The following is a 17,251-nucleotide window of genomic DNA, read 5'->3' as shown; positions in this document are numbered from 1 at the left end:
GCCGTTAGTTGTGCATGTACCGGAAAGTAAGAGATAAAATAGTCCATTTTAGGGAAGAGACCCGCTATAAAAGTAATCATGTTTATAGGCATAAAATTGAAATGCACGCATTTATCTTTTTTAAACTTAAAACATTGAATTTCTGTTCTTCTATATAATATTCTTTAAAATATGGATACAACGTTTATTTTTAATATTTTTAAAAAAATTGATATTAATTTATTTTCAATATTAAGTTTACCTAAGGAAAGCCAAGTGATTAATTGTGTGAATTAAGGGACTAAAAATATCCATCAATGGACTTAAGAGACACCAAGTTCCAAAAGACCACACAACTTATCTATCGTATGTTTTTAAATTACTTCCGATGACAATTGGTTAATAGAAAATTTTATTTTCGTTAACAATTTCTACATTAAATCGTTGCACCATCATTTTAGTGAAAAGAAGAAAAAGAAAGAGTTTAAAAATATTATTTCTTTTATAATTCGCAAACAAAGATATCCAATATAAAAATTATTGAAATGTTATTTAAAATATTGTTTAACCATAGTTCTGGTTTTCCTTTTTTTATCTTATTTACAGAATTAGTTCTTATAATTTAAATTAAATTTTTTTTAGTTTTTCTCCATCATTTTTGCATTAATTTTTAAATGATGTGTCATTTGTGAAATTTGATAAATTATATTATAAGAATATTTATAAAATTTTAAAAATAAAATATATATAAGTTACATATTATTAAAAAAATGAACATGTAATTTTCAATACTAAACTTTGAGTAGAAGATAAAAAAAGACATTTAAGAACATTTTAGAATAAAAAATACAAGTTAGATATATTTTTACAATAAAGATATACATTAGGATATTCTTGAAAAGGTCATTTAATCAATTGAATAATCTAAGGGACACATACAATTCATCGAATTTCTTGAGAGACACTTGTTAATAATTATTCAATTTTTCACAAGGATTTCTTCCAATACTTTAAGTGCTAAGAAAAATTTAAATTATAAAGTGTCAAATAATATTCCCATTGTTGCATAAACATGAGAAAAAATATGGATGGAATTCTCAATTTTGTTTTTGTTATGATTTCCTTTTATCTATTTCTTTTTGTAACGGTTTCCGGTAAGCTTTTTCCTCTTATTTTCAATGATGTTTCTTTTACCTTACAAACTACCTTTCATCTGTTTCAACACCAATTTTTTTTACATGACAGTTTCATCTAAAGTGTGTGAGTACAACCGCGATTGTTATGATTATTATTGTGATGATCCCAGTGGCATTCGAAGATGCATCAAATATCAATGTCACTGCATATACAGGTAAAAGATATGTTGAAAAATAATTTGAAGATATTTGTAAATATAATGTTGGTATTGTTATTATGTATTTCTCACTTCCATTTATAGTTTTATACTATTTCACTTTCTTTGACAGGACCTAAAGCAGGATAGCTATGAACATGTCTATGGTACACCGAACCAACATATTGGTTAAGTTTGTGAATCTATTGATTATTTTCATACTAGTTTCACACCATATCTATACACATATTATCTTCAAATGTTCATCAATGAAGCTTAATATCATTTGATCTATGGTGACTCCATAAAAACACTAACTTAATAGTGCTTTCTAAAAAAGCAGTATTAAATTTTTCACACAAAAACTTAAAATAGAGCATTTTTGGGAGTATTTTATAGGTTCATCCCTAATATGCCGTTGTTCTAATATACACTTTTACGGGATGCTAACAACAAAAATAAAACATGAGTAAGTTGTATTGTTTATAAGATTTGTAATGAATTTTTGGGTTAATATAAATTGATTGGTGGTTTCTGATATGCAATACAATTGTTATTTTGTATTTGATATTGAATGTATTTCTTTTGATATTTGCATTTTGAAAAGAATGATTGTAATGTTCATGTTGTTGTATTAAGTTACAAAACCACTCATAATAATTTTGTAAGTAGGACTAAAAAAGAGAGGGCCTTTAATAGAGTTTAATAAAATGCTCAAAGATAGGTTTGCTTTTGTTTCTTAAATATTAAATCATGTTTTAAAAAAATGTTTTTAGTAGCGTCTTATGAGGAGTGTTATTGAATATATGACATTTAATTGCTTATAGGTTGGCCATTTATAATAGTGGAGACTTTTAAAAGCACTATTAAATAACTTTTTTTTGAGTAGTATGATATTTAAACATATTAACACAACTTACTAGTAGTGTACAGGTATTTCTAGTCACCAAATAAAAAATAATTAAATCTCTAGCACAAATAGCATCGAGGATATAATATTTGTAGTACCCAACTTCATGCAATACATAAAAAATGTGGATTTGTTAAGGTGGGGTTGCATTTTTTGAGGTCACCGTGGATAAAATGATATCCAACTTCCTTGATAAAATGTTGGAGGTAATGTTGTGAGAGGAGTAAGTTAAAATTTACATAAATAGGGTAGATATATATGAAACAAATTCTAACTCCCAAAACTAGAAGCATGTGTTAGTTTTTTTAATTTATAACCAAAGGAAATTGGATTAATAAATGTACAAGAGGTACTCATTTCATAATACAAAAGAGACATAACCCAACAAATAGAGCAGACCAAAAAAACAATGAAGTTTCTATCAAGGAACAAAAGTGAAAAAGTGTGATAATATGGATGCCACTTCTTCCATTTCTACGATGTCAATCCAATCACTTATTTGATATTTGATGGACTAGTGACTTCAAACATAAAAGAAGAGGGAAGCATAAATTATGGTATTCAAAATTCGCAATTAAATATAAGGATTTGTTACTTAAAAGTGAATTAAGTTAGTACTTTTTAAGATCAGAGTAAAAATGAACATCAAAAAATAAAAACGGTAAGTAAATTGCAGAAATTGAAAGATAAGGGTTTAGAGAGATGAGACCAGCGATTTATCAAGGTTCGGCAGAATGTTGTCATACTCCTGTCCCCAAGAGATCTTCTTGAGATTTTGACTATAAACTTGAGCTTTTACAAGTTATGCCCACAAACCTTCAATACAAGCAGATCTAGAGATTTTACAGTGACTTATCCCCAGTAAAAAAAATGCTTTTATGCATGCTGAGCTGACGAACCGATTAGAGATTTTTCAGGCTAATCTCAATAACCAATCATTACTTTTTGCAACTAAGTTCTAGAACCAAAAAAAGGTTTTAAAACTGGTTAATCTCATGAATCAAACTCAAATTTTCAAGAATATCGCACTCTCGAGAGTAATAACAACAACACTACACCAATATAATTTGTTCATTACAAGTAGTTTTTCACTCAAAGGCACTAAGGAAACTAAGGTGAAAAGAAAAAAGTTTAGAGAGAGAGAGAGAGATAAGAGAGATAAATTCCAAAGAAATAGAGAACTTTGGAATTTTAGTGAGAAATGTGGAGGAGAGACGCCTGCTTTATATAGGAGAAGATAAAGCTAAAAAAGAAAATGATTCATGGACAATTTTAATGGCCAGATCGACTGGGTTCTCATTTGAATAGATTTGTGACCTAAATAATCAATTATATTTTTCCAGTTTGAAAAGTTTGGATATATAATTGTTTCCAATCATTAAGACATTGTCATAATCGATTATATAATCAAATTTTCCTCTTCTAATCGATTGACTTAAGGTCCAAATCATGGGTAGTTCAAAAAAAGCTTCAAAAGAAGTTGATAGTTTCCTAATTAACTGACTCGTGCTTGAAAGTATTTTTAGGAGTTTTGTTAATTAAAAAATTGAGGTATAAAAGAGATTTTAATTATGTTTGTGTGTGTGTGTGTGAGTTGCCTTAGTATCATAGAGTTACTCTCTTATTTTCACAAAACTCTAGTCACTAAGATGGACACAACCATACAAACTTTCATACTTCCTCTCTTTCAGAATTCTAAGGCTTTCAATATCTTTTGTTAGATACTTCGATCATATAAGAACTTCAATAGAGTCTTGAGTCTCCTGCTTGATGAGGCTTGAGATGTCTTCAAGTTTGATCTCCATCATGAGAGAGTCGAAAAGTTATTACCACTGAAATTGATATTCATCAGCGTTATTGTCATCAAAACATTAAGAAGCTTGTCAACATCAGGATCATCAACTTCATACCTACAAGTACAGAGATCCATATTCTCCCTATTTTTAATAATGAAAAAGCATATCTTAGGGAGGTGGTAAAATTAAGCATATGGATGTATAATTGGAGAGGTTAAACTCCTCTTTACATGAGTAGATAGTATACTCTACTCCCCATTTGGCTTAATCAAAGAGGCGGGAAACAAAATCATTTATGAGGAGTTTCCTTCTCTACGAATCATTTATGAGAGTTGTTCCAACAATGAGACTGATAAATCTATTACAAATTTATTATCTTAATCTTAGAATAGGTTCCATCATCGTAACTGTTGAATAATACCATTAATGTCAACAACTTGATCACATAAGTTGAAAGATACCATCGACATCAAGATCATCATGATAGGAAAACACCGTCAGGTAACTATTTCTTTACGTACACCTAATATAGTACATGAAGTTCTCATATCTTTCGATTTTAATATACATCATATTAAAAATAGCCTAGCTAATGGAGTATATATTGATATGTAATTCTCTTAGAAAAATATCCATTTACATTCTGAATGGGATGGTCCTTAATGGTACTCAATTCTTAAGATATACATTTATTCTCTAAGTTGACTTCTTTAACTTGAATCTCATCATTGGGACTTTATACTTCTCTTGTCTTTGATATTTTTTATTTCCTTTAACTATCATATTCCAAGGGCTTTCTTTTAGAGATACATGCATAATTAAGAAGCTCTACTTCTACTTACCAGGGATTAGTTCACCAAAGGTAATTGTATGAGCTCTTTTATAGTCATTTTATTTTTGAAAAGAAGTTTTAAAAATATTTTATATTAAGATGTTTAGTAACCATGCATATAGAGGAATTAAACATACTCTATTATTTTTGTTACATAACTTAATACTAGGTAACTTGTGCAAAAATGCTTTAATCAATTAGAACAACAAAAGGGTAAGAATATGGATCTTACCAAAAATCAAAGACTCGTTGATTTTGTATTGTTGTTATTATGCAAAGATATTTCTTCCCTCGTAGGAGTGGAATATTATAACATATTTATTTCTTCAGTTGTGTGACTTTAAAAGCAATTGTCGGTATCCTCATCTACATCACAATTTTACTTTTCTACCTTTGATACCAAAATCTTTTTGGGTCCTTTGATTTTAATGGAATATATGTTATGAGCAGATATATTTATCTTTTTACATTCACAATTCTCTTTGTAAAAGTATGAAGGAGAATGTCTTTCTTTTCTCTCATGACTTTTCTTAATAAAATAAAACATAATAATATGGTCATCTTTAATACAGTAATTGTATTTTAGGATTTTGCATTTAGATGTTAGTTGGGAATTACAAATATTACTAAAGATTTTACGATTGTTGTTACGTTCATAACTAAGACCACCCTTACTGTAAAATGCCTTTTGATTTCCTAACAAAAGATTCAGTTTGTCTCTTCCTTTAATGTATTTATCAAGTATGTTTTGAAGATCATCAATTTTATTTTTTAAAATGTCACATTGATCACACATGATAGATTCAATTAAAACTTTGTAAGAAAATGAGGAATTTTGACCTAGATCATCTTGTCTCTCTTTAAGTATTTCTATTTCTTCCAATAAGTTTTTATTTTTAAATTCGAGGTAAGAAATAGTGACCTTAGAGATAGATACAATTTGCTCTAATTTACTTATTTCTTCAGTCAGCTTTTTACTTATGAGAAACTAGTCTTGATAAGAATAAATATCAGGTTACCTCATATTTTTTATGATTTTTCATGAGACATATGTTGACTTCTTCCTTATCAGAGTAATCATTGTCATCCCAAGATATGTAGGTTCTCTTAATTTCTTTTTGCGATTTCTTGGATCTTCTTTAATATTGAGGGTAATTTGGTGTTATATGCCCTTCTTTTCCGCATTGGTGGAATGTGAGATTTGTTCTTCGTGCCTAATTTGAATTTTTGAAACATGAGTTTCATAAATTTGTTAATCTTGCTTTGACATTCTTCATCTTCTAATTCCACATATTTGATCTTAATAGCTTTTAGTGATATATTTTTCCTCTTCTTCTTGCACCATCTTCATCATCGGCAAGTCTCTATAGTTCCAACTTATTTTCATGTAATTTACCGAAAATAATGTGTTCATGGTTTCTAAATCCTTAGATTCACAAATCATAGTGACTTTAGATTGCTAGATACAATTTAAATATATAAGACTATCGCATTCTTGAGAATAATAACAACAATGCTACACCATTATAATTTTTTCCTTGCAAGTAGTTTTTCACTCAAAAGAACTAAGGCAACTTAGTTAAAATGAAAAATTATTTTAGAGAGAGAAAGAGTGAGAAAAGAAATATAAATTTCAAAGAAATAAAAGAACTTTGGAATTTATGTGTGCAATGAGGAGGGGAGACATTTCCTTTATATAGAATAAGAGAAAGCTAAAAAGGAAACGATTCATGGGGAGTTTTAATGGAAAAACTAGTTGGGGTCCTCATTCGAATTGATTTCATGACCTAAATAATAAATTATATTTTCTTACTTTGGAAAGATTGGATAGAGAGTTGTTTCCAATGATTAAGACAATGTCACTGATCAACTATACAATAGTTTCGGCCCTTTCCAATGACTGACTTAAGATCCCAAACGATTGGATTTTCAAAAAAATATTTCAAAAGAAGCTGACAGTTTCCTAGTCAATTGGCTCAGGCTTGAAAGCATTTTTTGAGAGTTTCGATAGTTAAAGAAAAAGATATTTCAAAAAGAGATTTTAAGTGTGTGTGTGTGTGTGAGTTGCCTTAGTATATTAAGAGCTACTCTTCTACTTTCAACAAACTCTGGTCACTCAGACATACACAACAAAACGAGCTTTCTCACTTCCTTTTTTTCTTTCATAACTCTGAGACTTTCAAGCAGTTTCATTTTGATGGTTGAGAGGTTTTTGCGTTGTTGTTGTGTTTTGTTTGGTCTTGATTTAAAATAGAGAGAGATTAGTATACTCCATCAAACCCATCCTTCTTTAATCTTTTATTTATTTTATTAATTTCTATTTCTATTATCTTAATCATTATTTTTTGTAATTTAAATAATTCTTTTTTTTAATATTGGGTTCTTGAGCTATCAACGTTGAACGGTTAAGCTCCAATTAGGCCCAGTTATTTGTGAGCTTTTTTTCTATAAATCTTAGCCAATTGGACTTTAGAGTATCATAATTTTGTTTTAAAATATCAGTTATTCACGTATGACTTTTTTTATCCTCGAATTTATAGACTACTGCAAAACTTAATTATAATAAAGTATTGCTTAATTGGAGTGCATCACTACCCAGTTAGTACAAAAAATAATGATTAAAATAATAGAAATAAGAATTAAATAAATAAAAGATTACAGAGGGATAGGTTTGATGTAGTATACCCCTCTTTTTCTCTCTGTTTTAAATCAAGACCAAACAAAACACAACAGCAACGCAAAAACCTCTCATCCATCAAAATGAATCTTCAATCCTCAATAATTATGCTCAAAAGTTTTTGTTTTACATCGATCTTTCTCCAATCCTACTGATATCTTAAGTGATGGTTTGTCCAAAGATTCAGAAGAATTCTTAACTTATTTGTAGACTTCCACACAACATTGTCAAAGTGAATATGGTGATGAGACCCTTATTATTTTCCACTTGAATTGTCAAAAATAGCCACAACACCACACATCGTGTGAACCTCTAAAATCTTAAACAAATCTTCAAAAAAATATTAAATTCAATAAAAGAATCTCCTTGCATTCACAATCTAGATATTAGATTTAGATTCATGTGAAAATAGAATTAGAATGAGGTAGAAGATGAAATAAATCATTTACAAGCACTCAAGAAAGATTCAAAACTCTTTTTGAAAATGAGAGAACAAGGAAGTTGTGAGTTTTCAGATTAATATTGGAAGTGTATGTTTTATAACATTATGAAGGTTTTGAGATAAAACAGTATTTATATGTGATGAAGATCTTGCACAAAAATGAGTGAAAATGGTGTATGAATTGAGCCGTAAGCAAAAGGTACGATTTGGGTCAAAGAATCAAGTGATTTTAATAAAGAAGCAAGAACATATGAAAACCCGTGTGTGATTCGAGCTACATGATTCGAGTCATTAATATTTGTGATTTAAGTTAGTGTTCCAGAAGAAAAATGGAAATCTTCTAGTTCAGTGTGATCCGAGTCCAACAATCTTGTAATTCGAGTTGCACAATTTGTGATTCGAGTCAAGAAGTCTGTGAGTTGAGTCATGAAAACATGAAATGATTTCTTCAACTCCTTAGAGGTTTAATTCGATTAATATGAATAGTGTGATTCGAGTCAGTGTTCTAGTAGAGAAATGGAAATATTTTAGTTTAGTGTGATTCAAGTCAAAAAATCTTGTAATTCGAGTCAGTGTTCTAGTAGAGAAATGGAAATATTTTAGTTTAGTGTGATTCAAGTAAAAAAATCTTGCAATTCGAGTCACACAGTCTGTGATTCGAGTCATGAAGTCTGAAAACTTGTAATGAATTCTTTAGCTCCCTAGAGGTTTGATTTGAATTAGGTGAATAGTGTGATTCGAGTCACATTGGCAGAACCTCTAATTTTGGCAACTTGTATACAATTGGAGATACAAAACTCGTTCCAATTAAATTTTCTTGACCTGCGAAATAAATTGAGATATGTCCAAAAAAGAATATCAAAGAATCAAATCAAATTTGTCAAGATTTAAAACAGTTTGTGCTAATGTTCTGGTACAACATGTCACAACATCTATAAGGACATCTTTCCTGCGCAACATGTTAGAACATCTTCCATAACATCTGTAATAAACCATATTTTAACAAAATGATGTCAATCCTAAAATCATGGTACTAACAAAATCAAAATACACGAATAAGGTATCTCAAAAAAAAAAAAACAAGAATAAAGTTCATACTATGACTAGCCAGCCTCAACAAAACTGCATTATTTTAATCTTTCACTATACAAATGCAATTTAATATGCAACTAGATATTAAACAAAGAAAGAGAAACGGTTTAAACCCAACCCATCCATTATCTCTATGCGATTTCCACCAACAACTTTGTACATCAAATAGGATGGCATCAAAAGGGTTCAAATTTGCACCATAGTATTTTAACATCTATCATATTTTTTCCAAAATTGATCTCCATCAAAAATCTCCTTTTAAATATTTAATTTCCATGAAACACTACCACTTCATTTTGTTTTCATGACTTTCATCTTTTTCACATACACTCCATCAATCTCACCCCTTGGCTCTAATTGACCTTACCAAGATTATCTCTATTAATAAAAAACTACTAAATTTCATTTTATAAAAAAAAAAAATGCTAACGCATCTTATTATATACAAACCTCAGACCACTTCAAGTATATTTTTAAAATATACAATAAATTTGATAATTCAAAAACTTTATATCAATTTTGATCAGATATATTATAACTATTAAATCTATAGTTAAAATGATCTAAAATCTATCTCTAATAAAATGTTTCAACATCTTTTATATCAACTGAAACTAAAGTTTATCAATAGTCATGTGAACCAAACCAGGAATTTATGTTTTTCCAACAAAACAAAATTTATTTATGGTGTCATGTAAATCTGCTTGATTTTAATGTGCTATACCATTCTTTCTCTGTCTCTCTCTATTGACCATTTCAAGTCAAGACTGAAGAAAACAAAACGGCAGCGCAAAAACCTCTCAACCTTCAAAATGAAACTGCTTTTCTTTTTATCTTTGCTTCAAATTAAATACGGTAAAAACAACAACAGCATCTCTCCAAATCAATTCTTCTTCTGTGGAGTGAGGGAGTCCGGAAAGAAACAGAGAGAGAGGGAAGTAGGCCACCGGTAGTGGTGTTGTGCGGCGGCGAAGGCGGGGAGAAGGTGGAGGTTTTCGGCGAAGGTCACGGTTTTCCGCGAAGCCTTTTTCTCAAACAATTTAAGATCAGAAAGAATGGGTCTCTATCACTTTAAGCTTATTTATTGTACTATTCTGGTCTTCTTCTCAATATTTTCCCTTATTTTTTTTACATTTGAATTTTTGTTGTTTTTGGTGGTTGTTTTTTATTTTATGACTTTTGGTTCTGAGTATTTAAGGAATGATGAGTGAGTAAAGATGGTGATGAGTTTGAATTCCTACATTTTTTTTTCTGGTTATGTTTCTCTATTCTGATTTTTTCCTCCCTCTTTGATTTTGTTTTTGTTTTGCTGGATTTTCCGCTGTTTGTTTTTTTTTCTTTTTCGGTTCAATTTATAGAATTCTTTAATAAATTCTTGTGATCAAGGGATGTATTCAATAACTGGATTTCTTGTTGTTATAGATGAGAGATTGATGAATGAAGAAAGAAAAGACTACATTTTTCATTGAAATATTATTTGTTACCTCCTTATTATACAAAAACTTAACTTTTAATTTTAATTATTTATCACATATTACCTTTTCAACAACAAAAAACAATAACTAGGCTATGTGAATAATAATAATAATAATAATAATAATAATAATAATAATAATAATAATAATAATAATAATAATAATAATAATAATAATAATAATAATAATAATAATAATAATTCTATTTTCTTTTTAGTATACTATTTTTAGAAAATAAATAAGTAAAATAATAATAATAATAAAAATAAAAAAATAAATCTTAATTTAAAATAGGGAATGAAAAGATTTAAAGATAACTAAATAAAATAAACAATGAGAAAATTAAGTTATTTTGGCAAATTTATTTTTGTTTTTTTTAATCATCTTTTGTGTTTCTTAAATAAAAGATTTTTTTTTTTAAGATTCTAAAAGGAAAATAAAATGTAAATGTAATAAAGTAAAAATTAATGTCAAATGGTTTTTTTTTTAATTTGACTCAATTAAAAGTTTTTATTATAAGAGTTTAAAGGTAATGTATGGACAGTACACTGTCAGTGCATATTCATTTTTCTCTTATTTTATTGAGACATTTTAATAAATTTAAAAAAGACGCCAAACAAACATCACTACTGAAGATAGAACCGCAAACTCGTGGAGAGTTTCTCTTGCCTATCTGAATCAAACAAATAAGAGTTGGTTGAGATCTACTTATCCAAGGGAGTTTCCTACATAACCATTCCATATGTCGTTAGTACATTAACCACTAAGATAAACTAATCTTAATGAAATTATTAGTTAATGTCATATGAATAATCATCATTTTTCACTATTGATTTGTTTAATAATTATCTTATATAAAATTAACTGCATGAGTAATACACACAAGTACCTTTTTTAATTCAAGGGTGAATCATCGATTATCTTGGTTCATTTTAATTATCAATGAAACTCTAAAGAGAGCTGGTACCCTTTCTAGATTGGTTGCCACATGTATAACCCTAAATTCATAAGGTTTCTAAACTATTGAAAATTCGATTCTTTAATGGATCATTTGTATTATCTCTCCTAATGTAATTGGTTTGTAATTTTTTTTTTGTCGGGGATTTTTCATTTTTTTTTTTGTAATCCGGTTGGAGAACCCTTAATTTCCCCTTTAATGTTTTATTGCTTTCTAAAAAAAAAAAGATAAACCATCTATTGGTCTCAACTTTGTCATCATTATTCAATACTCCCAAATCACTCTTAGAGTGTGTTTGGATGAGGTAATTGGAAATTTTAAAAGAATTTAAAATTCAAAGTAATTTAAATTATTCAATTGAAATCAATTCATTTTCAAATTATTTTGTTTGGATGAAATATTAAGATAATTCATTGTTAGAATTTTGGGGTCATTTTTTATAAAATTTTAAATTTTTTGGACTAAATAAAAAATTAAAAAGTAGGGATCAATGTGCAATTTTTAAAAATTTGAAGGACCAAATTGTAAAATTTAAAAATTAAGGACGAATTTGCAATTTTTAGAAAATTTTTGGTTTCAAATTTGTAATTTTGGAAAATATGAGGACCAATTTGCAAAATTTAAAGAAATAATAGTAACAGAATCCATCATTGGAGTTCTAGAATGTTGAGTATAGCAGGTAGATTTCAGCTTGTTAAAGCTGTGAGCTTTGCAATTACAAACTATTGGATCCAATGTTTTCCCATCCCCAAAGCTGTCATTAAGAGAATCAATGCTGCCTGTAGGTCTTTTGTCTGGACAGGTGGGAATACTATGAGTAGGAAAAGCCCTTTTGCTTGGAAGGAGGTGTGTAAACCTAAGAGGAAAGGTGGCTGGAATGTTCTTGATATGGAAAGTTGGAATAAACTTGCCATGGTCAAACTCCTGTGGGATCTGATCAAGAAAATAGATAGTATGTGGGTATTACGGATACACACTTACTTTATCAAAGGTAAAGACATATGGACCATGGATAACAGTTTGCAGAATTCATGGATTGTACGTTGTTAAGAGTATTCTTAGAGCTAGAACCATAGTTGGGGATAGGGATGGCAAAAAAACCCATACCCACGGGTATCCGTGGATAAAATCCGTCACGGGCACGGGTTGGATAGCTTAACGGGTATCCACGGGTATTATAAATGGATATTTAGTTACCCGTTTACTTACGGGTACGGATACGGATTTGATGCTATCCATATCTGTTAATAGTGATTAAAATTACTTAAATATCCTTTTAAAATTAGTATACTTGAATATCTTTTTAATATCAATTAGTATCCTTAAATATTCTTTCAACATTTTCTCACATTCTACATCAATATTCATTATAAGATGCTTTTGAATTTAATATAGTAAATGTATAACACATACTTTTCTATTAATAAAAAGATAAATTTTCTATTCAATATATAAAAAATTAGTAAATTTCAATTAAAAAAAGTATCCATAGGTATCCATAAATACCCGCGGATATTTAAAATATCACAGATATCCACCCGGCAGATATCCACACGGGTATGGGGCGAATATGGATATCATTTTTACTAAACGGATGGGTAGCGGAAGACTAGTATCCGTACCCATGGATATCCATTGCCATCCCTAGTTGGGGAGGTACCTCGTTCCTGGCAGCTTGCTATGGAGACTGGCAAATTCAAGATGGGTACTTTTTACAAGGAATTACTGCAAGATCAAGGAGATGTTAACTGGCTGCCTATTTTTTACTGCAATATAGCAAGGACTCGTGCGTTACTCTGCCTCTGGCTGGCGTGTCATAGGCGCCTAGCAACCAAAGACAGACTTGAAAAACTTGGTTTCATTACTGAGAAACACTGCTGCTTCTGTAGGGACTTGGAATCAATCGATCATTTGTTCTATCGGTGTAGTATTATGAACAAAATATGGGCTACTGTTTTAGAATGGATTAACATTCCTCATTTCCCTCATTCATGGGACTTGGAAGTCATTTGGCTCACTCAAAGCTGCAAGGGAAAAGATGTGAAGGCAGGCATCCTCAAACTGACGGTAGCTGAGACGATTTATCATTGTTGGAAGCTTCGTAATGATACATGTTTTGATAGTGCACATAATAGTGATACGATAGTGCATAGTATAAAAGAAGTGATAATACATAGAGGATGGATGTATAGGAAGTATAGAGACCACATAGCTAGGCTTTTGATGTAGTTTTGCTCCTTTTGTTTGGTTGGATCCTTGTGATCACCATATGTACTTACACTGTTTTTTGAATTATAATAAATTCTTTATTGGTTCAAAAAAAAATAGTAACAAATACATTCTATGAAGTATGAGAGGATTTTCAAATTCTTTAGTTTTTGGTGTCATTTCAAAATGATTAAACTTAACTTACATAAAATACTCCATAAATTTCCATCATTTTAACAATTCTTCATTTTTGTATCCAAAACAATAAATTTTGTACAAATCATTTTATATTCCCTCAAAACATTACATTACCTCATTAAAATGCTTCATTCAAACACACTCTTAAGAAAAATACAATTTTAAGGCCGCAACATTCTTCCATAATATCTCTATTGGTTGGCACACGCTACAACATGCAGAGCCAAATATGTCATACTTATTTTGAATTTATTATCATAAAATTAAGTCGTACACATTCAAATTAATGTTAAACCATCTTGAACAATAAAGTCGATCTTGTTTGTCAATCATGTTACCTATAATTAAACCAAAACAGAGTAGAAAAAATCAAACCTTGGTAAAAAACATTCAAAATCAAACCAAACAATACAGACAGACAAAATACGGAAGTGCATTTCCATATTTTTAGAAAACAAATTTCTAAAATAATACAAAAGTGCACTTCTATAATTACCTCAACTTAGAAAACACAACAATAGTAGAAAGGCAGGAAAATGAAAAATGAAAAAAAAAACACGTTGCTTAGTAAACAATCTGACAATGAGTGTAATTACCTATATATTGGTGTATACTACACAATCTAATATTATTATTTCTTAATGCATATAGAGAAAATCAAATGTTAAAAAAATATGGATTGAAAAACTTATCAAATATGTAGTTGATGTTAAAACACTTGAACTAGTTGGATGTTAAAAAGTAATTGACAAATCACTTAGATTAAATGGAGTAGAAACGACACTTGAATTGATTAAAAAACTTGTGGTACTAGAGAAGTCACTTGAGAAAAATTTTGATGTGTTTTGCTGGAAATGAGGAAGGGGAAATGTCTGGCGCGTATCAAACTAAAATTCTTTCCAAAGCTATACTTCTGTATTTTATACATATATGCATTTTCATACTAGTTATTGGCAAAATTGGATATGGCTCAATTGCGAATAAATGTGGTGTGAAATGGAGTATGTCAAAAAATACATTTCTAAATTTCAAAAATATTTTATGTTTTTCACAAACTTGCATGAGTACTCCTAAAAATGAGAAAAGTAATGTCCTAAAAAGTGTCATAGTATATGTTCCATCTGGGAGGGTCTATGAATATATGGACTAACATTTCTTTGCATAAAATTGTCTATGATTTTGGACTAAAATTTCTTTGCCTAAAAATGTCCAAGATGATTTTAGAGTTATTTACTTGCATCTATATTTTAGAAATTCTCCAATTCATCCAACATTTATTCCCACTAATTCTATTTTCCAACTAATTCCTATCTTTAATGAAATAATATAAGCATTTTTCTGTTAAAAAAACCAATAAAATATCTTTTATGATTTCACCCTCGTATATCAAGAAAGGTTAACAAAAAAAACTTAATATAAATATTTACTAAAGGGTTCAAAGAAAAAGATTCTTATGTTTTGTTAAAACATGTTTTTTATGAGACATTCTTATTAATAATGTCAAGTGATCAATTGTGTATGTTAAAGGGACAAATATAACCTACCGATAAACTTAAAAGACATTTAGATACCATTTTAACTTTTGGACGATTTAATATTATCTCCATACATTCCAAAAACTATCTAATATCAGTAAATTAAGAATATGAGGTTTATTGTTATTTTTCACATGCAAAGGAGAAAAAACTATGACTGAATTTCTCAAGTTTGTTGGTGTTACCATTCTCTTACTTTCTCTGGTTTTTGTTATAACCTATGGTAGTAACATTTCTTTCTCATCTTTTTTAAGATTTTCTTTACGTTAAAGTTTTCAATATTTCGGTGGTTTATGTAACATTTTTTTAATTTTGTTTTACATTGCAGGAATAAGTTACTGTGATTCTGATGGTGAATGTCTCTTTGATTGTAATTCCCCTAAATATGGGGTGTGCATTGAGAATCAGTGTTTCTGTATGAAATTAAGTTGAATAGTGATTAATTATTTTTAAACTTATAATTTTATTTTTACATGATAATGTTGTTACTCATGTGATTTCTGTTGTAATACATTGATTCTGTGAAAAATAAATTAGTATATTTAGTTAATTAATAAATGCTAACATCAAAAACATATCTTTATATTCATACAAAAGTAGCTAATAGCACATACATTACCAAACAAAAATCAGTGATGAATTATTGGCACCTTTTAGATCCGCATATGCTTATGGTTTGCAGGAAAATCATCAATACCATTGAAGTGTGGTAACTCAATCTTATCATATGCACTGTGCTCATTTGTCAATAGCATGTGCGACAAACAAGCATTAACAGCATTACAAAAACTAGAGTATGTGTAGTATTTTGATGCAAATGAAACAGTTAAGAAGGAACTAACAAGCAGCACGATTGACAAGGGTACAGGTAAATAACAGTTAAGCATTACACTGCATTATCAATTCTGCAGAAATGGCTGCCTGGAATCCGCTAGCACGCTCCAGGAGCGAGTAAGTGGGTACCTCATGGCTAGATAGATTGTTGATAGGGCGGCTTCTACAACATTGAAGGTTGTCGACATAGGGGCATCAACAACGAGATATCTCACCGTAATCATCTTGGCATCTTGAAGGGTGAGACCTACCTCCTGAGCGTTGCGAGGTTCTCTAAGCATATTGTTTCATATGTCTTTCATGGATAAGGTGTTCTATTTTCTTCTTTAGCTGATGGTAATTATATATGCGACGGTCCTTCACTTTGTGATACTTACTCCACTTGTTTGGTTTGAAGAAGCAAGATGGCATTTGTGTGGTGTACTTTGTACCAATTCTGCTTTCGCCTGTGTTGAATGGTGTGTAACTCTCTATGAGCTTTCAGGTGTGTTTGAAGGCTGCCTTATCACGGATGGGTCATGTGAAATGATTCTTGCGTTGTTGATGGGAGGAATTAAGACCACTCACGTAACACTTTTTTGTGTCCCTATTCTTCTTTTTCGCATTGCTTTCCTTGCCTTTTATGTAGCATTCAACTCGCGCCATAATTTCTTCAATGGAAGCAGTGGACTTCTTGAAGAGAGATTTGTTGAAATGTCTAACTTTCATCCGTTCTAGAAAGCTTCCACGAACATGTCTTGGTTGAGATGGACCACTTTAATTGTCACCTTATGGAACCGGGCTATGTACTCACTCTGGGATTTAGAATGGTCTTGGAGAACATTGAACAAATTAGTTGTCAAGACTCTCTGATATTTTCTCATTGAGAACTTATGAATAAGCTTTCACAAGAGATATTGGTGGTTGGGAGAATCTAAATAGGTTCATGTACCATCTCAACACCGTCTATTTAAGTGTCTTGGATATGAACTTACACTTTAGA

The 17,251-nt window shown here is 29.8% G+C and overlaps 1 long non-coding RNA gene across 1 annotated transcript; it reads left to right on the top strand.

Moving 5' to 3' along the window:
• The first annotated feature begins 976 nt into the window (after window positions 1-976).
• Window positions 977-1,862, top strand: LOC131647722 (uncharacterized). Its single transcript, XR_009297921.1, has 3 exons — window positions 977-1,133; window positions 1,225-1,330; window positions 1,446-1,862. It is a non-coding gene; the product is annotated as an uncharacterized LOC131647722 (long non-coding RNA).
• The last annotated feature ends 15,389 nt before the right edge of the window (window positions 1,863-17,251 follow it).

The sequence above is a fragment of the Vicia villosa genome, linkage group LG2 (assembly GCF_029867415.1).
Source record: "Vicia villosa cultivar HV-30 ecotype Madison, WI linkage group LG2, Vvil1.0, whole genome shotgun sequence".
NCBI classification, from domain to species: domain Eukaryota; kingdom Viridiplantae; phylum Streptophyta; class Magnoliopsida; order Fabales; family Fabaceae; genus Vicia; species Vicia villosa.
This window is presented reverse-complemented; position numbering and strand designations above follow the sequence as displayed.